At 41.9% G+C, this 25,541-nt stretch overlaps 2 long non-coding RNA genes across 2 annotated transcripts; both read right to left on the reverse strand.

Annotated features, from left to right (window-relative positions):
• Positions 1–993: 993 nt before the first annotated feature.
• LOC116317715 lies at positions 994–1,789 on the reverse strand. The gene is made up of 3 exons (XR_004199264.2): positions 1,759–1,789; positions 1,367–1,473; positions 994–1,026 (listed from the first exon to the last, which is right to left on the reverse strand). It is a non-coding gene; the product is annotated as an uncharacterized LOC116317715 (long non-coding RNA).
• Positions 1,779–2,563, reverse strand: LOC116317716. Its single transcript, XR_004199265.2, has 3 exons — positions 2,383–2,563; positions 2,203–2,296; positions 1,779–1,821 (listed from the first exon to the last, which is right to left on the reverse strand). It is a non-coding gene; the product is annotated as an uncharacterized LOC116317716 (long non-coding RNA).
• Positions 2,564–25,541: the final 22,978 nt, after the last annotated feature.

Consider the following 25,541-nt stretch of genomic DNA (forward strand, 5'->3'; position numbering starts at 1 on the left):
CACCACTACAGGACATTTACAACAGTCAGGTCAGGAAAAGGGCACACAACATCATCAAGGACCACACCCACCCACAGCACACACTGTTCACACTCCTGCCAACTGACAGACGCTACAGGAGTGTGAAAGCAACGACAACCCGATTAAAGAACAGCTTCTGTCCACAGGACACAAGGCTACTGAATCACTGACTAGTTGTTGTTGATTATCTTTGACCTGAAAAATTCCCATTTTGTACATATACAATCAATACAATACAACTTTATACAATATACACATGTTAATATCGCATACTCTGTAAATTTGACCAATGTGACAGTGTTTTAAATACGTGCGCTTCAAATTCCATCTACACCCACAGATAAGCTACAAAACCCTTGTTTTACTTTATTATCTTCTGTGCTATGTTCTACCCTCAGAGTTCAGTTTACTTAACTCTTTAACTCTTAACTCTTTACTTTTTTTTGATAAGGGTTCAGGGTAGACTTACCACCAAACGTTATCTGCAAACAGTGGTGCTTGTGTTTAGCTTCCTGTCCTCTGCAAAAGTCAGCAAAAGCAGACACACCCATATAAATGGTAAATGGTAAATGGCCTGTATTTATATAGCGCTTTACTAGTCCCTAAGGACCCCAAAGCGCTTTACACATCCAGACATCCACCCATTCACACACACATTCACACACTGGTGATGGCAAGCTACATAGTAGCCACAGCCACCCTGGGGCGCACTGACAGAGGCGAGGCTGCTGGACACTGGCGCCACCGGGCCCTCTGACCATATAATCACTCCAGGACCAGGAAGGATTCTGTTAAAGCAAAATTTTTTAAAAATTGATCATTCATATTAATTAAAAATGCAAATCTTTCATAAGCCACCATACTATTTACCGCTGCAGTATTATGGCCTCCAACCCAAAACTGTCCATAGCCATGTCCAGCACGCTGCACCTCCTTTTGAATCTCTTCAGCTTGATTGGCACTATACACGGACGCAAGCTGTCCTCCACGAGACTGACAGTTTCTCTACAGTGCAGACAAACAGACAGGATTAATGTACTCCAAGCTTTCGTAGCGCTTTTCTAATCCCAAAGTGCTTTACACAACCAGTCATCCACCCATTCACACACTGTTGATGGCAAGCTACATTGTAGCCACAGCCACCCTGGGGCGCACTGACAGAGGCGAGGCTGCCGGACACTGGCGCCACCGGGCCCTCTGACCACCACCAGTAGGCAACAGGTGAAGTGTCTTGCTCAAGGACACAACGACCGAGACTGTCTGAGCCGGGGCTCGAACTGGCAACCTTCCGATTACAAGGTGAACTCCCAACTCTTGAGCCACGATCGCCCCACGATCTTTTTACCTGAGCCTCAGCCCAGGTCATGTATCTTGGAACAAAGAGGAGGCACTGTTGACTGTGCATACTCCATCCATCAGGGCAAGATGGAACCCAGCCACCAAAAGGGTCCTCTGAGGACAAATGGAGAAGAAATGTTGATATTGAGCTGCCAGTGAATAGCTAATCTGTTGTCACTCTTCATTTTTTGGCTTTTACGGGAAAAATGTAATGTGCCCAGTGAAAAAACTGAAATAAATAAATATTGTTATATTGCATCTGTTGTAAATGGTTTCATTCACCAAATGTCTGCATCTGGTTTTCTTGGTTGCAGTTACTAATGTAGAGCATGTGCTGTTCTAATTTTTTACAGGTGAATCATTGAGATATTCATCGTAAAATAACCATCTTACATTCACCTGGTACAGGAGAAGGATCTGTCAAGGGTATACTACTGTAATCTGGAACAGTTGCAGGGACAGCTTCAGCCACAGACAAGAAATAAACAAGAAATACAAAGTCAGACAGTCCAATGCAAGTAAATTAGAGAAAATGTAATCAAGTTTAATATGATTAAAATTTCAGAAAATATAAATGAAAAAGTAGAAGTAATTCATACCTATTAAAAGTATAGTTACACTACCTAATAGGCTTATATAAATGATATGTAGTTATTGTACAACAGCAACAGGAGAGTTAACACAGTATCATAAATTCAGTACCACAAAGATAAAATGCTCACAAACCCTTAACACTTTAAAAAAAACACCTGACTGATTGAAACATCTAAAATGCGCTATTCTTCAATCACGTTTTGTATGTAAAATCTAAAAATATCTACACATTTGCCTTTAAATACTCACAAGAAACTTGGGCAAGAGCCATCATGGTGCACACAAGCAGAGGCACAGTAAGTGCCTTCATCATGGAGCCTTAACCTTAATCTTTGATAAAGACCTAAACGGGGGTTCCATTTGCAGTGAGTTTACAAACCAGTAGTGAGAACATTCATTTTAATGAAAAGAAAAACTTTGCAATGTTACCTTCTGTTCTTCCTTCTTAGTCTCAGTCTGCAAATACAGCCTTCTTGTGTGGGGAGCTTAAGACAGCTGGTCTTAAATATGCCTATTCACAGGCGTGAAAACAAGAAAAGAGGTCAGACACACTCATAACACACAAAAAAAGAAAAGCAAATATCAATTTAGCCTAAAAAATGACCCGGGCCTTTACTGGCACATAAACACCCTCATCCCGTGTCAACGAACTGCCGGAAGATCACCTGATTTTTCTCCAGTACAAGAAAGGTTCAGTTTATAATGTTCATGTTTATTCAAGACTTTATCAGTAAAGAAATGTGATAGATTTATGTTTGAATATGAGACATGACCCAACACCAGCCCTGCCACCATCAAAGAGGCTTTATTGTTTAATCCTGTGATGTCTGTAACTCTTTGTTACAAAAGCAGCAGTTAGACACCCTGCGTGTCTGTTTACTTTGTCTTTGACCTTTTCCTCCATCTCCATTCTTTTAAATGTTTTCTCCCTCTTCTATTTCTCCTCTATCTTTCGCTAGTCTGGCTTATTATTGCAATCAACCAGAAAACCACTCTAATAACAGTGCACATCAAAAACAAACTATGAGCATGTACTGTGTATATCTCTCCTCTGTGGATTACACACAATATGTTTGTAGCCAATGCTAATAATAACAGACGTCACATTAATGACTGTGTACAATGTTAAATTTTCAGAAAATGGGCTCTGCCTGCACTTGGTGTTCCTGGAAAAACACTTGCATGTGTTTAAGGTCCCCGTGTTGCATAAACTGTACTAGACAGCTTTTCTGAGTACCCTGTGCCACCCTACCCAGAAAAACTTCTCCACCCATATTTGCATATCCAGTATTTGATATGAGGGTGTCTGTTGATCAGTGTTGCAGCATGCAGCAACAGTGACAGACAGGAGTATAGTAACAGTTACCCTCCAAACTGCAGATGATCTTTGGGGGAATGATTTTAAAAGGATTATTTAATTGTTTTGAGGTTTAATTCACCATGTTGGCTAAAGTTGATTTTTAGAAATAACATCTGACGATTACTCTACTCTTAGTGTAGAAATGAGTTATCGACTGTGAAAAGCAACTCCTTACCTTGCATTATCAAAAATAAACATGTCTTTGCATTTAGGTTGTGGACACTGATTGTGTTCAGCAGAATATGTGTAACCTATGACACATTTGGAAATTATTTAAATAAATTGAACCAGAGAGTAAAACTTGTAAAATAAATGACCTTGGGGATGCTACTATTTACAACAGATGTGTATACACGAATATTTATTTATTTTAGAGCATCCTGTTTCCAGTTGAGCCAGCACCAGGTTTCTTTTTCTGTTCTTGGAAACACAAGCAGAGGAACTCTGCCACGTACAGGGAGTGCAGAATTATTAGGCAAATGAGTATTTTGTCCACATCATCCTCTTCATGCATGTTGTCTTACTCCAAGCTGTATAGGCTCGAAAGCCTACTACCAATTAAGCATATTAGGTGATGTGCATCTCTGTAATGAGAAGGGGTGTGGTCTAATGACATCAACACCCTATATCAGGTGTGCATAATTATTAGGCAACTTCCTTTCCTTTGGCAAAATGGGTCAAAAGAAGGACTTGACAGGCTCAGAAAAGTCAAAAATAGTGAGATATCTTGCAGAGGGATGCAGCAGTCTTAAAATTGCAAAGCTTCTGAAGCGTGATCATCGAACAATCAAGCGTTTCATTCAAAATAGTCAACAGGGTCGCAAGAAGCGTGTGGAAAAACCAAGGTGCAAAATAACTGCCCATGAACTGAGAAAAGTCAAGCGTGCAGCTGCCAAGATGCCACTTGCCACCAGTTTGGCCATATTTCAGAGCTGCAACATCACTGGGTGCCCAAAAGCACAAGGTGTGCAATACTCAGAGACATGGCCAAGGTAAGAAAGGCTGAAAGACGACCACCACTGAACAAGACACACAAGCTGAAACGTCAAGACTGGGCCAAGAAATATCTCAAGACTGATTTTTCTAAGGTTTTATGGACTGATGAAATGAGAGTGAGTCTTGATGGGCCAGATGGATGGGCCCGTGGCTGGATTGGTAAAGGGCAGAGAGCTCCAGTCCCACTCAGACGCCAGCAAGGTGGAGGTGGAGTACTGGTTTGGGCTGGTATCATCAAAGATGAGCTTGTGGGGCCTTTTTGGGTTGAGGATGGAGTCAAGCTCAACTCCCAGTCCTACTGCCAGTTTCTGGAAGACACCTTCTTCAAGCAGTGGTACAGGAAGAAGTCTGCATCCTTCAAGAAAAACATGATTTTCATGCAGGACAATGCTCCATCACACGCGTCCAAGTACTCCACAGCGTGGCTGGCAAGAAAGGGTATAAAAGAAGAAAAACTAATGACATGGCCTCCTTGTTCACCTGATCTGAACCCCATTGAGAACCTGTGGTCCATCATCAAATGTGAGATTTACAAGGAGGGAAAACAGTACACCTCTCTGAACAGTGTCTGGGAGGCTGTGGTTGCTGCTGCACGCAATGTTGATGGTGAACAGATCAAAACACTGACAGAATCCATGGATGGCAGGCTTTTGAGTGTCCTTGCAAAGAAAGGTGGCTATATTGGTCGCTGATTTGTTTTTGTTTTGTTTTTGAATGTCAGAAATGTATATTTGTGAATGTGGAGATGTTATATTGGTTTCACTGGTAAAATAAATAATTGAAATGGGTATATATTTGTTTTTGTTAAGTTGCCTAATAATTATGCACAGTAATAGTCACCTGCACACACAGATATCCCCTAAAATAGCTAAAACTAAAACAAACTAAAAACTACTTCCAAAAACATTCAGCTTTGATATTAATGAGTTTTTTGGGTTCATTGAGAACATGGTTGTTGTTCAATAATAAAATTATTCCTCAAAAATACAACTTGCCTAATAATTCTGCACTCCCTGTATTACTGGAGCAAACACAGCATCTCACATTTTTTTTTTTTTTTTTTTTTTTGAATTTGTTCATTTCAGGCACAACAAAATACATATATTGAACATAAAGTGCACAAAAACAAAAAAACAAAATGTACCTGAAAAGGAGTGGGACGAAGAAAACTTATTAAATCCCACCCCTATACTCACTCATCAACAAAAAACCAATAAGCTTCCCGCAGCTACGCCCATCGTTGTAAACCAAACAAACCAAACCAAGCAAAACAAATAGAACCTTCATAACTGAATACAGAATATGTTAATTATAAATTGCGTTACCACAGGTAACAGGCAATAATAATTACAAACGCACATACATATACATACATACATATATATCTACACACACATGTACATATATATATACATACATATGCACACCCCCATGGAATCCATACCAGCAATGGTAAGAGAACAGACATTTCAGAGCACACTAAAACCATCATTGAGTATACTGTGACCAGACCAACTGTGTGTAGAGGAATTTAAATCTATGAATATTTTTGCATTGTTTCAGTTGTAAACTCAGACTGTTCCAGATTTTCACACCACATACAGACACACAAAAACCTTTACGGGTTGTTCGAGTTCTAGGTAATTTGAATTCTCCGAAGCCTCTCACATTATAAACCCTTTCTCAAATTTCAAATATAGATTGTAAATTTGCAGGTAGAAGTTTATTAAAGGCTTTGTATAAGATTATGGATGTATTGTAATTAACCAGATCCTGGAATTTAAGTAACTTTGCCTGAAGAAAGAGTTTGTGAGTATGACCCCAGAGGGAGTGTTGGCCCAGGGCGCCAAACAGGCTAGGACCGCCACTGGTCCAGACAAATCTGTTAACATGAGGAGGAAATATTGACAAAAGGAGCTGTGTGAGGCTACTAAAGGCAGTGGATCCCTCAGCAGCTGGATTACAAAGAGCACAGGTAACATTAACACATGTACCAGTTGTTGGAGAGGTATTCCAGTATAAAAATAATAATAATGTATTGCTTCTATAACATTTTTCTATCATCATTTAATTATAGATTGTGCAAGAGTTGTTAGGTGTGGATAATTAAATAATAGTTTATTGCAATAGCAGTTGTTCTCAGATGGACAGCAAGTGGAGAGTGATAGATGAAATGAGGGGATGGAAGGAGGAAGAGGCAAAGAGTGATTCACAGGCAGGGTCTAGTTTATTTCTCAGTTTTTTGTTGCCTTATGGTTCCAAGCGCTGTCACCAATCTTTGCATTTTGTTATTATCTCATGACACTTGTTTAATCAGCTACCATCTCTCCTATGGACTTTTTAATGTCTACAGTCTCAGATCAGCACAGCCCTGCCCTCCAGCACTATCAGCAGCAGGAGCAGCAGCAACCCCTCAACAGCAACATTGTACCCATCAGGTAACACATAGGCTACGTTTGCTTTGCCTTGTCGCCACCTCACAACAGTGATATAGTATGATGCTATCCCATATTAGATTCTTGATGAATGTGTGTTGTTGTTATTCAGCCTGGTTCAATGTGCCCCTTTTTAACTTTGAGCACCCGCCCCTGTCATAAAGTTTGCATATATTCTAACTTCTCAGAATTCTGAGAAAAGAAAAAAGAAGACATGCCCACTTTTTTTTCCCACTGGCCCTAATCCTCTTCCATTGAATGTGAACACGCCCTGTATTCCAGTTAAACAGGAGAGGTATTTTTTCTACAGTTTTTCTTTGAACCTTGAAACGACCTTAAAACATCGTCATTGGGCTTTCAGACAGCAGGTATGCCAGTGTTTTCAAAGATGTCGTATATTAACTTTTTTCTTCTTCTTTTTTTAAGAAATAGAGCTGACACCAAAATTGAACATAAAATCAAGGTTGTATTATAAGTTTGCCGTTCCTTAGCTTTTCTAATGTAAAGGTGTCTTATAGTTATTATTAATTTTTGTGGACATACAAAAATGATAGTTAACAATTTCTTTTTCATATTTTTTGTGAGTTTACTTTAAGACCTCACATGCTGTATTTTATTAATGCTGTTACCTTATGCCTTTGGCCATTTCAAAGGCTTTTGTGTCTTTAATAATTGGAATTGGAATTACAGAATGATAACGTAAAAAATCTGGAGTTTATATTTTATTCATTTCAGTCAGGTATGTTTCTATGACACTTTCCATTCTTGAAACAATGTATCACAATGAAACTATTTTAGAAAAGTTAAAAATAGGTAATGGTGCTTTTACTATATACCATAATTCTTAAGTAGCAAAATTCAGTTTCTCTTAAATTATTATATGACACATTTTATTTGATGTGCCAGAAAGGAAAAAAGCACACCTGTGAAATACTAGACTTCTACAATAACAATTGTTACTGTGTGATCAATAGACAGCGTGTGTGATGATGATTCCGGATGCTCCTCATCACACACACTGCTGGTCCCAGCGACCTGATGAGATGAAATAGGCATGCCAGCCAGATGCTCCTGGTACTGCCTCTGGACTGTCTGCTAAAAGGATTTTTTTTTTCATTTTATACAACTCCCTAACAGTAAAATGGGTCATACTTCAGTGACTTAAACTTAAATCTTTGTATGAAATTATGAGATAAACAGACATTTTCTGATAAATGAAAAGTGAATTTGAACTTACCATGACCAAATCTTGTTTCAAACAACACCCCTTTTTTTACATTGAAATCCCACTAAAATTAAACTGTAAGGGAACATAATGCTTTTTGTTTGTTTTTAGCCAGTGCAGAACAACCACTTTTCCTTCCTGAGTCACCTGACAGTTTGCCAGAATTGCTTTGAGGCAAACTGAAAATCTTTTTATTTGGCCTCACCAAAAGCCTTTCACATCTGAATTTTTACTTTAGCCACCACCTGAGCCACGTTCCACTTGGCCTGCCGGTACTTGTCAGCTACTTCTGAAGTCTCAAAGGCTAACCAAGCCTGATAGGACTCCTTCATGAGCTTGATGGTTCCCTTTACCTATGATGTACACCACCTGGTTTGGGGATTAACACCACAACAGGAACCAACTACTTGCAGTCGCAGTTCTTTGCAGCAGCCTCAGTAATGAGGTGTAGAACATAGTCCATTTGGACTCAATGTCTCCAGTATATAATAATAAATATGATAAAAATCAAATTAGGGTTGAGGAAATTACTTTTGTTCTTGTTGGGAAAGAAGGAAAGAAATACAACAGATGAATATAAAGATAGAATATAAAGTACATGAATTTTTTTCCACTGTTTGTTCCTGGTTTTGAAATTGTTTAAATATAAGAATGTACACACTGGTTTTAAAACCGTTCAACACCTCCACACTGGAAGGCTGACCATACCAGTGGGTACTGAAAATAAATAACACAAAAGTCTACTAAAAGCTTCAAGATTGTTTTCAGTCTTTTCTTTTATTGACTGCACATACATTTGGCTGTTTTATTTTCTACAGATCCTAAACATCACAATGAAGCTGCTGACTGTGTTTTCAATTCTTTGTGCAATCGTGAATATGACCATGGCTGCTGGTAAGCATAACAGTACGTTATGTATTATGAATGTGCTTAATTAACCATACAATTAAATACTACAATATGCACTGTGAATTAATATAATCAATTAAAAACTAACGATCAAAGTCAACTTTTTTTTTGTTTTTGTTTTGAATTTCTCCAGCTCTTCCAGGTAAAGAGGTGAGCAACAGGACAGAGGGATTCATTCCATCAGGTCCGTAGATATTTTCCAGATTTTTAGCAACATTTTGTTACGTTGAACAGAAGAACAACACCTCGCTCTCCTAAATGGTGTGCAGCTAAATTAATAGTGCAAAGGGTGCACTTTAAAGTAAAAAAAATAATAGATTAGATTAGATAAAATTTTATTAATCCGGGTAGTTTCCTCCGGGAAATTCCATTTCCAGCAGCACAGCACTGACAAAAATTGCAAGAGAGTAAGAATATGAGCATAAATATACCATATATACACATATATAAATACAGAATATATAATAGGGATAAATAGGATAAATAGGAATTCCAGTGAATTGCACATTTCAACTATTGTGAGTCTATTGCACAGTGATTGGTGCACAGTTGAATATAAAAATATTGCACAGTGAAAAGGCACTACAGTTTAGTTGTTTCCGCCCTCCTTGGTCCTCCTGTTTCTCCTCCGTCTCCCCTCCAGAGAGGAGTTAAACAGTTTGATGGTGTGTGGGACAAAGGAGTTTTTAAGTCTGTTGGTCCTAGACATTGGGAGAAGCAACCTGTCGCTGAGCAGACTCCTCTGGTTGTTTATAGACATTTATGTAACAATGTGATTTTGGTTTTCAGTTGATGATGATTTTTTTTTTTTTTTGTACTTACAGGAAACAAGTGTATGAATGATCAGAACTGTCGTGACCACCTGCCATCTGTCTGTGTCAAGAAAATCTGATGATTCCTAGGCTTACATGAAGGCAATAAAAGGAAATAATCTGATACCTCTTTTTATATATTTATATATTTACTGGGTTTTTTTGTTTTGCAGTAACGCTAGATATTAAATTAAACAAGAAGTAACAAACTGGAGTTTGATTGTATCTTTGAATACGAGAAAAGTGAAAGTGTAGTGAAAAAAATGCTATTAGCAATTTTTTTTCCCCCAGAGTAAACTTTTCTTTCTTAGACATTACATTTTAAGCATTGAATCAAACTGATCTGTGAGTCTACCAGTGAACATGTACTTCAGTGTTAAGACAGACCTAAAAAAAAAATGGAGTTAACTGTAAATCCTTCTGAAACCCTAAACATTCTGAAAACTATAGCTTGTGTTTTAACTTCATGTGCACCTCCTTAGAAATGGTGCAACAGCATGCTGCATTCATTACTGTCTACTCCCCCTATGCATTTCCAGATTCTTTTGCCACCATTTTTTCAAATGACTGAAATAAATTAGATGAATACAAACAGAGAAACGTATCATAAACTAGATTTTTACTTTCTCTGAGATCTGTGCTCTAGTTATGTGTATGTTCTGTATTGCTGTGGTCAACATTTTAATATAATAAAAAACAAAATGACTGTTGAATGTGTTTTAGTTGAAATCAATATGTGATTTGCAAAAAAAAAAGAAGTAAAATGAGATCTGCAAATTTGTCTAACTTTGTGAAAAGTGTGAGTGGTTAATATAATTAAATCAATGAGCATAATAAGAATGTGGTTCAGAAAATGGTAGTGTTTGCGCTTTAGAAAGAAAAAAGGGTAGACTCGCCCTCATATGCTGCAGTTCACATTAACGGATTAGAATAGAATAGAATAGAATAGAATAGAATGCCTTTATTGTCACTATACAGTTGTACAATGAGATACAGAGCATCTCCTACTCAGTGTAAACATGCTGGGGGGGGGGTAACAGTTCTGCAGTGCTATGTACATATGGACAGTATTAACATATGGAAAAAGATATATATATATATATAAAATGTACAATATACAAGCCGTATTTTTAAGAAAGAAAAAAAAAGTAATATGTAATAAATAGTGTTATGTATATACAGTTGAGTTATTGCACATAGAATTGGTATTGCACAGTGGTGGTCCATAGAGGAAGTGGGAAGTGGGGGGTTGTGTTATCGGTGCATGTGTGAGTTCAGGGTGGTTAACGCTTTGGGGAAGAAAGTGTTTTTGAATCTGTGGGTTTTTGTGCTGATGCACCTGTAGCGCTTCCCTGAGGGAAGCAGGCTGAACATGTTGAAGCCAGGGTGGGAGCTGTCCTTGATAATGTTTGCTGCTCTGCTGAGGCAGCGGGAGGAATAAATGTCCATCAGGGAGGGGAGAGGGCAGCCGATGATCTTTTGTGCTGTCTTGACCACACTCTGAAGCCTCACTCTATCCGCCTTGGTGCAGCTGCCATACCATACCGTGATGCAGTAGGTAGGTTAGCCGGCTCTCAATGGACGAGCGGTAGAAGGTCAGCAGCAGGTTGGAGTTCAGCTTGTACTTCCTGAGGACCCACAGGAAGTGCAGCCGCTGTTGGGCCTTCTTGATGACCGCTGAGATGTTTTCCGTCCAGGAGATGTCAGCAGAGATGAGGACACCAAGGAACTGGAAGGTGTGGACCCTCTCCACACACTCCCCGTTGATGTAGAGGGGGGCCAAGTCAGTGCTGTGTCTCCTGAAGTCAACAATGAGCTCTTTGGTTTTCTTAGTGTTCAGTGCCAGGTTGTTTTCTGAACACCAGGCTGCCAGCTTCAGGACTTCCTCTCTGTACTCTGCCTCGTCTCCCTTTGAGATGAGTCCGACTACCGTGGTGTCATCAGCAAACTTGATGATGAGAGTGTTGTTGTGGGTCGAACTGCAGTCGTGGGTGTAGAGAGAATACAGGAGGGGGCTCAGCACACAGCCCTGTGGGGAGCCGGTGCTCAGTGTGCGAGTGGAGGAGAGATGAGGGCCGAGTCTTACAGTCTGGGGCCGGTTTGTGAGGAAGTTCTTTATCCAGGCACATGTGAGAGGAGGGAGGCCAAGAGTGACCAGTTTGGTGATGAGGATGTCCTGGATGATTGTATTAAAGGCTGAGCTGTAGTCCACAAAGAGCATTCGGACGTAGCTCTGCCGCTGCTCTAGGTGACTCAGCACAGCGTGGAGGGCTGTGGCGATGGCGTCTTCTGTGGATCTGTTTGCACGGTATGCAAACTGGTGGGGGTCGAATTCTGGGGGGAGGTAATTGATAGGTTTGTAGCTTGAACCTATTCGCTGGAACGTTGAAGACAATTTAATTACACAGCAAGCAAGACACGAGTAGGCATGTTCTTTATGTTTTATGTGCACGGGAGAGAACCGAACAAACGCCGTTCCTTCGCTTGACCCCAGTTGCTCTCGTCCGCTCTCCCGTAACACTGCTCTTTTATTGTGGTTACGTGAATATGCATAGGTTCATTAACATATGACATCTTAAATAGGTATGCATGTGAACAAAGAATACCTTGTATGTGTGTGGTGTGTGTGTGTGTGTGTGTGTGTGGTCAAAGCATGACCCCATATATGACTTCCCTAAACCTGCTGGCCTGGAAGTCCAGCAGTTCATCTAAACAAAAGGCACTTAGACTACAACAGTTTATCCTACCATAAAACAATAAGACAAGGTACTACCTCTCCCATGCTCCTAAAATGTGGGTGTGAAAGTCAGAGAGCTCTGGAATGCACACAAAGCCTTTTACAGCCTACTAAAGATCACACATCCTATCACTACACAATCGATTATACACCTCTAAGCATATATAAGTAGATATTTCTAAGCATAAATGACAATCAACAATACAAATCTAACATTTCCCCCCTTTTGACAATTATGCTAGAAAAGTCCCCTGTTATGATCACCTCATTCCTGACAGTGTCAATGCAACCATTTTTATACTCAGCATATGTCAACGTACACAGTCTGACAAACATATTAGAAGTTATCCAAGTTCTCATCCAATGGTAAACTGCATCCTACGAGCAAACAAATGAATTGTTAATGGTCAAAAGAGAAATTAACATTTTCAAAAACACTCCAGCTTGGTGGTGCTCCTCTGCAAGACATGTAAATCACGTCTCTCTGCAGAGTGGTTTAAGCTCTGCAGGGCGTCATAAATGTATCTTCCAGTTGTTTCCATCACTGTCCATAGGACCAGAGTCCAAATGTATGTAGAATAGACATTCAAACATACCAGTTGAGTTTGTTGTTTGTCAACATGGGTCTCAGCTATCGTGAAAGCTGCAGACCTCTTCAACACTCTAGTTTTATGGCCTCTACCAACCCCCATCACCTCACTTCAGGCCTCCTTGTCCTGTGGGGGATATTTATGACTCCTCCATTGTCCATCCTCTGCAGGAAACCCCTCTGTGGAAAGGGTGCTGGATCCAGTTATCTTACTGCTGTTATGATCCCAGCAGTCTTCAGAGTGTCATCATATGCACAGCATTAGGTGATGTTCATAGGAAACTGCTGTCATCACCACCATAGCTTCTGGTTCCTGTGCAGAATCATGATGTCATCCTCGAACTCCCCCTGTGCTGTCGAAGGAGCTTGGCACGCTCCCCTCATCCTTCAGGTGCCCGTCTGTCGTCCACAATCTCCTCTGTTGGCCTCTGGAAAGCCCCCTTGGCACAGCTCTCATTCCAACGCAGCTTCGTGGTCCTTGCTGTGGCTCCAAAGTCTGATCTCATGATGGGCCCCAAACAGCTCGACCTTTGACCTCAACCACTGATTGGGCTGTCAGCTATGCCTGGAATGGGTTTGCTTGTCACTGGGCCTCAGGAGATTCCTTTCAGCAATACTCTGACTGCTGCACCTGTATTCCCTTGCTAGGAGGAAAAACTTCTATTTGGAAAGCATGTAAACCATCATCAAACCACATTCTTTAGTTCAGTGAGCTTCATTTATGGACCATCAAAGCCTCATCTGAACATGGATGCACCACTTTACATAGGTTTAATACCCGTAAATGAACTGTTAATCACACAAATCACTGCAAAAATCATAAAAAACATTGTTTCATGTTAATTCTGGACCCCTCCTCTTGACGCATGGACACTCCCATGAGTCAACTCATCAAAACCAGATTTCTGTCTAAAAGAAAAAGGTTAGCTAGATCACGTCCCAGGCAACATCAGGGCATCTCCTCTGGAGTAGCTCCGTAACCCTGCAATAAAAGATGTTAGTGCGTTTTGCATATTAAGTTTGCTTAAAACCTGGCTCTGTCTGGAGCCATCATACACACCATCATGGCCTGGAAAACAAGATCTGGAAGTGAAATCAAACTTCACACTTATAAACAATTGTATCATAAGAGTAATAAAGCATTCAGCATCAACAGGACAAGTATCATGTGCAGGTTTTCTCAAATCAGTAAACTACAATTATTGCCATAATTTGCCTCAGACATGGATCATCCCATGTACTCAGTTAACATTAATGTAATCGGTGACTTCCCTTAAGCAAAGTCACTCCATGTAGGAGCTCAGTAGTGGCCAGCTAATGAGCCCCATATTAAACTATTCCATAAACACTGCATCTCTTATTTGCTTTCTCATGTTACTTGTCCGTCTCTGCTGAATCCTCTACATGCACTCTTAGAAAACCAACATTAGCAACACACATGGACAATCCTGGTGGTCAGGCACAAGTTGACAGGATCCAGAGGTGCTATAAAAAGACCATAAAGTTAGCCATCCATAGCTGTGGAAAGAAGTGGCACTAGTTTCAACACAGGGAATGTTTCACATGTTATTCACATCGTCAAAGTAACCTTTAACATTTTCCCAACAACACAGTGTAACAGCATCACCAACTCATAACCTGTAAACACAGTTTTCTTCATACATCAACCCAGAAATCCTGTAGTAGGAAAACATCAACCAGCTATCCTGATATAAATCACATGATCAACTCACATGAAGAACTGTAATGCTGTAGAAAAGTTAGCGCTGCGCAGGTGTATACACACTTTCTCACAGTTACCTCCGTGAGCAACACAAGGTAGTGAATAACACCTGGTAGATGCAAAGACACAGAAGGTGGCATTTAAAAGGTTAAATCGGTATGGCCAAAGCTCACGCAACCTCAAATGTTGTTGTCATCTTTCTGCTCCAATAAAAGAAACACATAAATTCATCCACCCTTTTGTCCTGTCTAGGTGGAGGTTAACCTTGAGTAGTGGTCAAGTCTTGTCAGCTTTTGTCAGCTTTTACCAGTCAGTCAGTTTTTCCTCTTTCACTCATTCATTCATTCATCCATTCTTTCTTTCTTTGCTGGTAGTGGAAACCATCGTCGCATTTAGTTTCCACTCATAGCAAAATGACGTCATTCCAAAAGAAAAGAATTTAGACTGGATTTTCTCGTTGAATCCTTTTGGACAGGAACTTATTTTCTAATTGTCCCAGATAAGTGACTTTCTCCTGAGCCCATTTTAATGTGGAGAAAGTCACTTGCAACAATTTTCTCGATGACACGTTGTATAGCACTTCTGTTCTAATCGTGCAGATCTGCTCAAATAGAGATCATCAAACAAAACTTTCAGTGCACTGTGAAAGTATCAAAATAAAAAGGCCTCGTTAAGTCATGACACACGCTCCTCATCTCAGGAGGGTAAATCATACCATTAGCATGGTTTATCATACCATCATACTAATTGTCAGGCTCAACTTCACAACAAAAGAAAAATCATCAGCTAGATAAACTCCAAACCAACCATCAGCCGCACAACACACAACATAAGCCTCATGTCTCATTAGCTATGAATTTAATCCCCAGGTCTGTACTTTTCACTCATTTAGGCCACAGATTTTATTTAGTTTTCCTCTTTCCCCGTCATCATAAAACATGTGACATGTTGTCATGCACTTCACAACAGACGTTTGTTCTTATGTATTCAGAGTTGTGTATCTGGGTGCAGGATTCACTCACACATCAAGACAGGAAACTCAGTGTTTTAGAGTCTCCACTCTAACAAACTCCAACACATCCCATTCACTCGTGCTAGAATTCAATCACCTTTCATTAATCTAAGAACGATCAACTAATATGCATATCAGCTATTAACCCACTAAGTTGACAGGACAACAGAAATGCATGTTCAAAATATTATCACAAAAATAGAATTTCCCTCATACAGTAAATTACTTGTGCTGCATCAGTCAGGCAGAAAGCATCTCCCAATTTACTATATTAACAACTAAAATTATTGTCTGATCACTGGTTGGTCAAACCAGAATCTTTTTTCCCAGAAACATTAAACTGTTGTCCTGCAACCTAGAGAGTTAACTGTCAGCATTGGATAAATTCAGCATTTGATAACAAGTGTCTGTTAAATTTACACTATTTTAACACTGATGAGAGATAACAAGCTGATCTTCAGTGCATGTGTGTTTGTGTTATTAGGCAGGTTTAATCGATATCTGTGGAGCTGCATCTCCAGCAGGGCATGTTCTTAAAGCTGCCTTTCCTACACACTTTTCTGCTATTATTTGATCATTTTTTAACTAATGTGCTGTGAGTCCACTGATCTTTGCATCACACCAGGTGATAAACAGACTCACATGCTCAAGATGGTGTCTAATCTTCATGAGCTCTCTTGTGTTTGTGTTAGTAGGGTTAATGCATGTTCTGCATGTGTGTGTGATTTTCAGTGTTTTTTCAGTGTTTCAGACTCTTTCACAATTTTCCAACTTAAGCAGTCAGTTTTCTGTTTCCCAGGTTTGCTAACCCAAATTTTGATTTCCCACATTAAACAACAGCTTTCCTCTGTGTTCTCACCTACTGATCTCACTCTGTTGTCCTCTCCCACTTCAACAGTCCAACAGCAGGCAGTTCTTCTTCAGCTTTGTCCTGTGTTCCACTGTCTCTTCTTGCCATTTTACTCTGAAAGTGGCAAATGTCAACCTCCAACAGTCTCCTCAGTTCTCCTCAAACGTTCTTTTCACAAGCACAGTGAAGTTGCAGCTTGTTGGAAACACAGTGCCATTCATCCAGTCAGTCAGGATGATGGGTTTACTCTTCTTCTCCGATGCTGTTTGTCCACACTGCTGCTGCTTGCTGGGTCTCTTTGCTCAGGACTTTGCTGCTGTCTCTTTATCTGCCATGTTATTGCTCTTTGGAACTGCATTCCTTGTCTTCAGGGAGGAGTGAGAGCTCGCTTGTGAGGATGAGGGACACATGGTGCTGTAAATAAGTTAGCCAGAAACTTGGCCTGAACGTCTCCAATGATGTTAAACTATAACTTTCTTCCGAACGCTGCATGTGGAAAAATGATTCAGGTATGCTTTTCATCTGAAAGTGACAAAACTAAAACATTTTCATTATTATCATCACTGCTTAACCAACACACAGAACTCTCTGAGTTTTTGAACTCTCCTTTCTTAAAAGCAGAAAATGAGATTGTAGTTGTTCTTGGCTGATAAACACAAAGCCTTTTCCCTATGATTATTTTTCATCTACAATGTAAATTTTGTCTCTTTTTTACTCTTTTTTTTTTCTTTACAATAGCTGGTGACCTGCAGAATCACCGGTCTCACAATTGGAAACAATTACTTTTACACAGCGCACACACACACTGTGACGTCAGGCATATTCACACTCACTTTTTCATCTGCATAAGAAACTATATGGCTGATGATATGTGCCATGGTGATCCATAAGTATGATCACAAGTTTATTTAATTATTTTTCAACCCAACAAAACAAATAAACACAAACATGATGCTGATGCTATGAACACTCTACACACATGAGTCAAGATACAGGAAAACTGCTGTGCATCTGAAAGACGAAGCTGAACTCACGGATACGCTACATACTCGAGTCATCATAGTTCTTTTTCGCTCTCTTTGATGAGTTCTCAGCCAGCTCCTGATCTGATAATGTGTAGCTTGCTCATCAGCTCAGAAGAGAGCAATGCAACCTCACACAGTGGTTGCGTGCTTTACCCACAGTGACAAAGACTTGCACTTTCATATTCAATTCAGCTTCTCCATCATGTAGTTTTCAGCTGCTTCATACAGGGTTCAGCATATTACTTGTATTCATAGGTGTGCTCTATATCTCAACAATGGCTCATAATAAGACGACAGTCTTTCAAACAGGTCAAGTGCCTGTATGCACTTCATTAGTTAAAATATTTGCCTATTTTACTTCATCTCATATGTCATTGTACTGAATTTGAGCAACCCTAAGCTTAATGCAGATTACTTTTAGCAATTGGTTAAATTGATGGTCTGGAGCACAGGCTGTTGTTGATCAGGGCAATCTAAAGAATCATCTAAACATTTTATGTCAGCAAAGGGTCGGGGAAAGCCATTCACCAGAGCATAGCTTAACTGCTGCTGATGTGGGCTGGCCTTCTCCACACGCTCTTCAAGGCTGCTGTGTTTTCTGAAAACTTCTAACATTTGAATCTCTTCCATTTATAAGCCTGGGATTAACCGCATGACTCAGGTCCGTGTAAAACCCGCGCGACTGTGCTCGCGTGAACCCACGCAGCTAAGGAGTCGTCACTCTTTTTTTAAAATACTTTGCGCTCCCAGGAGCGAAGTCCAGCATAAACGTCTGTCACGCTCTGACGCACTCTTGGTTGCTTAGGAACCCATGATAACAACAACAGTCGGCGTCACAGAACACGTGTTCTACTCCGCACTCACTCACACAAACACACTCAACACAACAACAACAACACAAAATAGGCCTATTGTCCAGCACAGTCTGGACTCCGCGGAACTTCTCAACGCCCCACAAAGCGGCGGAGAACTCACTCAACGCCCCACAAAGCGGCGGAGGACTCACTTATCACTCCACAAAGCAGCGACAAACACCGTTCTTATCCCCACAAAGCGGCTAAGGATCTACACACTCACACGGTGTAACAGCAGTCTGGCGAGGCGGGAGCGGCTAGCAGGTCCAGCAGGCATGTGGTGTGGAGGTTAGCTGAAATACCCGAAGCCAGTCGGTTAAATCCAATAACAGACCTTTATTTGCCGTCAGCAACATAAGACCATACAAGCCACGTCTCCACGGCTCTACTCTGTCCGTACATACATGTGCGGGGATCGGTAGCCGCAGGCGCCAGGCCGTTACAACAGTAAGGTTTCTTAGAGAGAAGGAACATGAGCAGCATGAAAATGGATGCCGCTAACAACACACACCCACTAGGAGACTCCCACAACTACTACAATAGTAGGGCAACCCCCCCTAGTGGTGCTATAACCCAAAAGGGTTGTTACATCACCCCCCCGGCAATTAGAAGGCTGTCCTCAGCCGGACCCAGGCAACCCTCCTCCCGCTACCCCCTTTCACTATACATAGCTACTTAAGGTAGTAAGCAGGCTGTGGAGGAATTGTTATACAGCATTGGTACAGTCAATACAATCAATAAACAAAATTAGTGCTCGCCGGCAATTAGAAGGCTGTCCTCAGCCGGACCTCAGGTGACCCTCCTCCCGCTACCCCTTTTCACTCTACAAAGCTACTTTAGGTAGTAAGCAGGCTATGGAGGAAGTGTTATACACCCTGGCCTTACAGCATTGATACAGACAATACAATCAATAAACAAAATTAGTCTTTGAAGCAATTAGAAGGCTGTCCTCAGCCGGACCCCAGGTGACCCTCCTCCCGCTACCCCCTTTCACTCTACAAAGCTACTTTAGGTAGTAAGCAGGCTGTGGAGGAAGTGTTATACACCCTTCCAGCCTCGGTACAGTCAATAAACAAAATGAGTGATTGAAGCAAACAATACAGAACATGCAGTGTTACTGGCTAGTCATCCTCTGGAGATGGTCCTAGACAAGGGAAAAACAGTCAAAAATAAAACACAACCCGACGCTTAAATCAGTACGATAGAAAACCAAACCAAAAGCCTTTCACGGGCCGCAGTGATGATGATGGTTCAGTGGAACAGAACAAGTAATCATCCCTTATGAACAGAATAATTACAGCATGTACATGTATGAAACCAACCCTCAGTCAACATTGAGTCTGTCCGTATGATAACGGTTAGTCCACCTGGTACCCGTCCAACCAGTGGTCGTTAAGGGGCACCGGCGGGGTTTGTTGGGAAGATGGCCACTCTCCCGGCTCTCCCCTAGCTCCATGATCCAAACACTCCAGTAGGCTCCTTTGTGGCTCCAGCGAACCCTGTAAGCAAACTCGTGGCTTCGCGACCTCTCCTTCCAAGTTTCCCACTTCAAGGTTGAGGTCAAGAGGCGTAGAGTGAGGGATGATGTACTTTGCCAGGCCAGGCGCCTCAGCATCCGGGTCGCAGCCATCTTCCTCACTCCCCGTGTCTGCGTGGGACGCCATTTAAAAAATGTGGCCGAAACCACTCTCTCCCACAAAAGTTATGGCGAAGTGAAAAGAGCGTTCACATACAGTACCTAAGCGCCAATATCAGTCAGTTAGAGAGCGTCCGTGCTCACTCTGATGCTTCAATGCTTCACACAAAACCACACGTCCCTCTGAATGAACACTGAGTCAAGGTCACTGTAGCGTTAGCCTTAGCTTTAGCGCCGCCGATGTCGTAACGGTCCAATAGCACTAAGTTAGCGGTCCGACGGACCGTACAGTTACTCACGGAGCACTCTCCCTCGGCAGGCGAGCGTGTCAAGCGATGGGTCGGCGCTCTTCCGTGCCTGCAAATACCGTTGAAATCGCGGAGAGTCGGCTCCTTCACTGGGTCCTATCGGCCCGGCCAATACAGCCAGACGAAGAGAAAAAACACGCCACCTCAGCCGAAGTGTCGATCGTTGAAAAACACGGGAAAAATATCCGAGCCCACCGTCTGTCGGTCCGGATGACGATGAAGATCCAGAGAACAATGTTCGGGTGCCACTTTGTAACAGCAGTCTGGCGAGGCGGGAGCGGCTAGCAGGTCCAGCAGGCATGTGGTGTGGAGGTTAGTTGAAATACCCGAAGCCAGTCGGTTAAATCCAATAACAGACCTTTATTTGCCGTCAGCAACATAAGACCATACAAGCCACGTCTCCACGGCTCTACTCTGTCCGTACATACATGTGCAGGGATCGGTAGCCGCAGGCGCCAGGCCGTTACAACAGTAAGGTTTCTTAGAGAGAAGGAACATGAGCAGCATGAAAATGGATGCCGCTAACAACACACACCCACTAGGAGACTCCCACAACTACTACAATAGTAGGGCAACCCCCCCTAGTGGTGCTATAACCCAAAAGGGTTGTTACAACGGTTATAGAGTCGGGCTCTTTGAACTTACTCGGTGTTGCTTAGCGTGTAATATCAGCCTCGAATCCCGCCGATCGTCATTCATCGAGCAGGAAAGACAGACAGCTAATTCACAGGAACTTCCTGGCTGACGTCAGTCTTTCAGCGTGTCTCTTCTCCCCTCGGTGAATGTCAATTCCAGGGATCCGGCTCGAAGGACCAATTAATGATAGGTTTGTAGCTTGAACCTATTTGCTGGAACATTGAAGACAATTTAATTACACAGCAAGCAAGACACGAGTAGGCAAGTTCTGTCATGGTTCTGGGTCCGTTGGACCCAGTATTTTGAGTTGTTATGTTATGGTTTGTTCTCGTATTCTCTTGTAGTGCTGTTAATGATTAGGATGGTGATTATTACTTCTGGTTTAGGTTTTGTTATCTCGCCCTCATGTTTAGTTCAGGTTCCATGTGTTTTATTCTGTCTTTCAGTGTCTTGTCTGCATCCTCGTGTAGTGATCTCTTGTTTCCTGTTTTATTGTGAAGGACTGCGTCTCATGTGAATGTGTTCAGGTTTACCTCTTGTCTCGTTGTTACAGCCCTAGCTGGGCCTCCTGAAACTGCCCTTGTGTGGGCGTGGTGTTTTTCCCCGCCTCCTCCTCTCTTGCCACTCCTACCCCCTCTGTTTCTCTCACTCTCCTCTCTCCCCAGGACACAGCTGCTTTTGATTAGCCTCGTTTGCCACCTGACTCCATGCAGCAATCACCTCTGAGGCTATTTAAACGGGGGATGAGGTGTGAGCAGGGTGGCTTTTTCCCTCTGTGGCTCTACACGGTTTTGTGCTAGGTCTTGGACAGACAGCCTCCTTCTGAGTAGTGAGTAGACAGGCTTGTGGGCCCTGAGAGTGTCTCCCTGTGGTGAGGAGTAAAGTGGGAAGTGCCTCCCTTTATTGTTTAGTAGTAGTGATGGTGAGATGAAGCCTCGTGATGAGCTGAAGCTTTCCATCCAACTGGTCGACTCATGGTTCGAAGCATTGTGATGATTCATTTGCTCTACTGCGCCATCAAGTGGACGATTTAAGTGAAATAGGCTCTGTGATTATAATGATGTGATGTGTAAACCTCTAAACTGAATAAATAGATTGTTTTCGTGGTTATTTATCCCAAATATTGTCTCAGTATGTCTGATACAAAAGAGAAAGTGGAAACTATCAGGACAGAGTTTTGGTATGATTGTGTAACTGTTAGGCCTCATGTATTGTCACTGATTTCTAGAATCGATTCGATCCAGGATTCGATCAGGGAAATTGTGCCTCAGTCAGAAATATTATAATTCAGATCATGGATCAGTACATTTCTATATTTTATATCTATAAAAAGAAAGCTGACACTTGCGAGACTTTATCAAAGGTGTGAGCATCACAGCAGATGCCTTTGTGTCAAAGCAGCTAAGGATAAAACAGAAATACGATTTATAAAAATATTCTGCAGCAGATCAAAAACGAAAGAAAACCATTCATCAACATATGAACATTACCTGATGCTGCTGAATGAAGCAAAGCAAAGTTACAGAGGTTTAGAGACACGGCTAAGCGTTTTGCAATTTTGCATAATTTTAAAAGTTTAAATTTGTTTGGTAGCCTATTGAATAGCAGAAATTAGGTTTTCTTTTCGGTAGTAAGTAAAGGAAAAACAGCGGCTGACAGCGCTGTAAACAACGGTAGACTTGTGCGTAACAAGCAAGGGAATAATGCAGAAAACAGATTTTTAGACGGGAAACTGTTCTTCAAGTACAGAGAGAGAGAGAGGAGAGAGAGCTGTGCATGAAGTGTGATTTTTATCGTGGTGGAAGCAAAACAGCAAAAGTCAGAGGGAATTCATGACGATGTTTATGTGAAGCGTAGTTTGGATCTTCTTTTGCTGCTGGTTCAGTCAATATTGTTTGGAGAGAAATAAAACCTGCAGCGTCAGAATCAGCGCAAAAAACAGAATAAAAGCGCCGACCCGCCGACACATGAGAATCAGTGAGCTGTCCTTTCAGCCCCGACCGTGTCCGTGTCGTCCGGGTGAGAAAGGCGACATCTCACTGATTCTGATCCGTCAGCGGTTCCGCGCTTTGTGTTTGCGCCTTTTGTGCAGAATCCGTGTACCTGCTGTCACTTACTGTTTTAGCTGTTTGGTGGTTGTTGAAATTTTTGTGAGGTTTAACCTGAGATTCTGGCATTTCGGGCAAAATAAAGTTATATTAAAAATCGATTCAGGATTTTAATTAAACAATATCACATTTTCCAAGTGAGAATCGATTTTAATCGATAATCGAAACCCGCCCCTATAACTGTGTAATCATGCTTATGTACATCTGGATAATGACACAAACTGTGTGGCGCTTCACTTTTTAATAAACTAAAAGACATAAATCAGGTTATAGGATCTGTAGTGTTGTTTATTTATATTATGGTACTTATCATTTGTGATATTTATTACTGTGTGCATACTTTATTAGAAGAGAAAACAAATCTCTTCCTTGCAGGCTCCATCGAAGAAGAAATGCTCAAGTAACTATGTAGCATGTAAACAATCCAATTCCGCAACACAATGTGATGGGGAATCAGCTGTGTTTTGCTGCCCATTTTATTTCGAATCTGGCGCAAACCAGTGAACCAGTTCCCGAATCAGTCACGTGGTACGGACTGCCCACGAAGCCTCGAACGTCACTGCATACGTAATCAAAGCAAGCCTCGATACGCGCTTCACAGACACGCCCCCGAGATTACCCGAAGCGCGATTCGAAGCTTCGACACACAGGACACATCACTATTTAGTAGTTTTCTTGTCTTTTGTTGCTGCGAGTGTTTCTGTTGTTTCTTTGGCATTATTGGTAAAACGGCGTTGCCGGCTCTTTAAGTTAATGTCGTTTGTGATAAAACTATATTACTTGTAATAAAACTATATTATTATAGAACATCTCTGTGTGTTTTCCTTTTCATTCTGTTTCCGGACCCATTTGTTACTGGTCCCCTCACTCGCACGCCTAGACCCCTTCGGGGGGGACGTAACAATGTGGGGGCTCGTCCGGGATATGAATGGAAGGAACAGCAATTGAGTTTTAGTGAGTTGTTTGCCGGTGGCTTGTTTAGTTATATTGTATCTGCTGCGCTCTCTCTCCAGTTAGCACAGGGGAGTGTCTAGCTGAGCGTAAGCTCCTCCTTCAGGCGCTCGTTTTTTATTTTGCCTTTTTTATTTTCGGAGTAATCCTGGGTGGGGATTAGTTCCCTGTCGGGGGTAGGCTTGTCGGTGCTTTGTGCACTTGATGCTTAGCCTTTAAAGTTGCCTCGAGCCTGGTACACTCCAGAAGCTAACTAGGCTAAGATTGTAGTAGGTAGGTCTGGGGAGAGGGTCGGTGGTATTTTTATTTATTGGTTAACCTGTTGCCACACATTTCCCACCTGTTTTTCATTTGTGTATTGGAGGTGGTGCTTCTTTGTTGTTATTGTTAGCCTCAGGTAGTTTTTGTTTTGGGTTCTGATGGCTACCTTTGATATTGCCGTGTTTAAGAAAAACCCTTCGCTTGTCCAGCTGGACACCTGTAGGAAGAGGGATTTGCATGAGGTGGCATCATTGTATGGCATTTCTGTCTCCGCAGCTCTGCGTAAGGCTGAGCTGAAAGCTGCTCTTGTGTCGGGCTTGGTGGAGAAAGGGATAGTGGCCTTGCCAGTGTCTGCCAGTCCACTTGAGCATGGTGTAGCATCTCAGCCTGTTCCGCAGGTGCCAGCTCAAGCTGTAGGTCCATCGGTGTCTACACCTGTTGCTCAGGGGCTGCCTGAGGACAAACCCATGACATTGCCTCGCTTTGAACCTCTCTCCATTGAATCAAGTGTAGGCTCGAAGCAGGATGCTAGGCTCCGTGTACGCCTGGCTCGTCTTCAGTTGGAAAGGGAGGATCGTGAGAGGGAGTTCCAGCTAAAGAAAGAGTTGGACCTTAAGTGCTTAGAGGCAGAGCTTGCCAGAGCCAGGGAGGTTGAATTGAAAAAGGTGGAGGTGGAAGCAGAGACAGCTGTCAAGTTGCGACAGTTGGAATTCCAGCAGGCTTCCCTTCCTGCGACTGCCTTCATTCAGCAGGCAGAGGCACCATTTGATGTGGGGAAAAACATTTGTCTGGTTCCGGTGTTCTGTGACACTGAGGTTGACAGCTACTTCGAGTCGTTTGAACGAATAGCCACAGCCTTGCACTGGCCATGGGCGTTGTGGGCCATTTTGCTACGTTGCAAGCTGGTAGGCAAGGCTCAGCAAGTTTGTTCCTCATTGTCAGCTGAGGACGGTCTGAATTACGACAAGCTGAAAAGTGCCATCCTGCTAGCTTATGAGCTAGTCCCAGAAGCTTATAGGCAGCATTTCCAGGGATTGAAAAGGGGACAGAGTCAATCCTACCGAGATTTTGCAAGGAAGAAAAGTATGCTTTTTGATCGGTGGTGTGTGTCCAGCAAAGCTACTGACATGGCATCGATGCGTGAATTAATACTCATAGACG

Source organism: Oreochromis aureus, linkage group 3 (assembly GCF_013358895.1).
Source record: "Oreochromis aureus strain Israel breed Guangdong linkage group 3, ZZ_aureus, whole genome shotgun sequence".
NCBI lineage: Eukaryota > Metazoa > Chordata > Actinopteri > Cichliformes > Cichlidae > Oreochromis > Oreochromis aureus.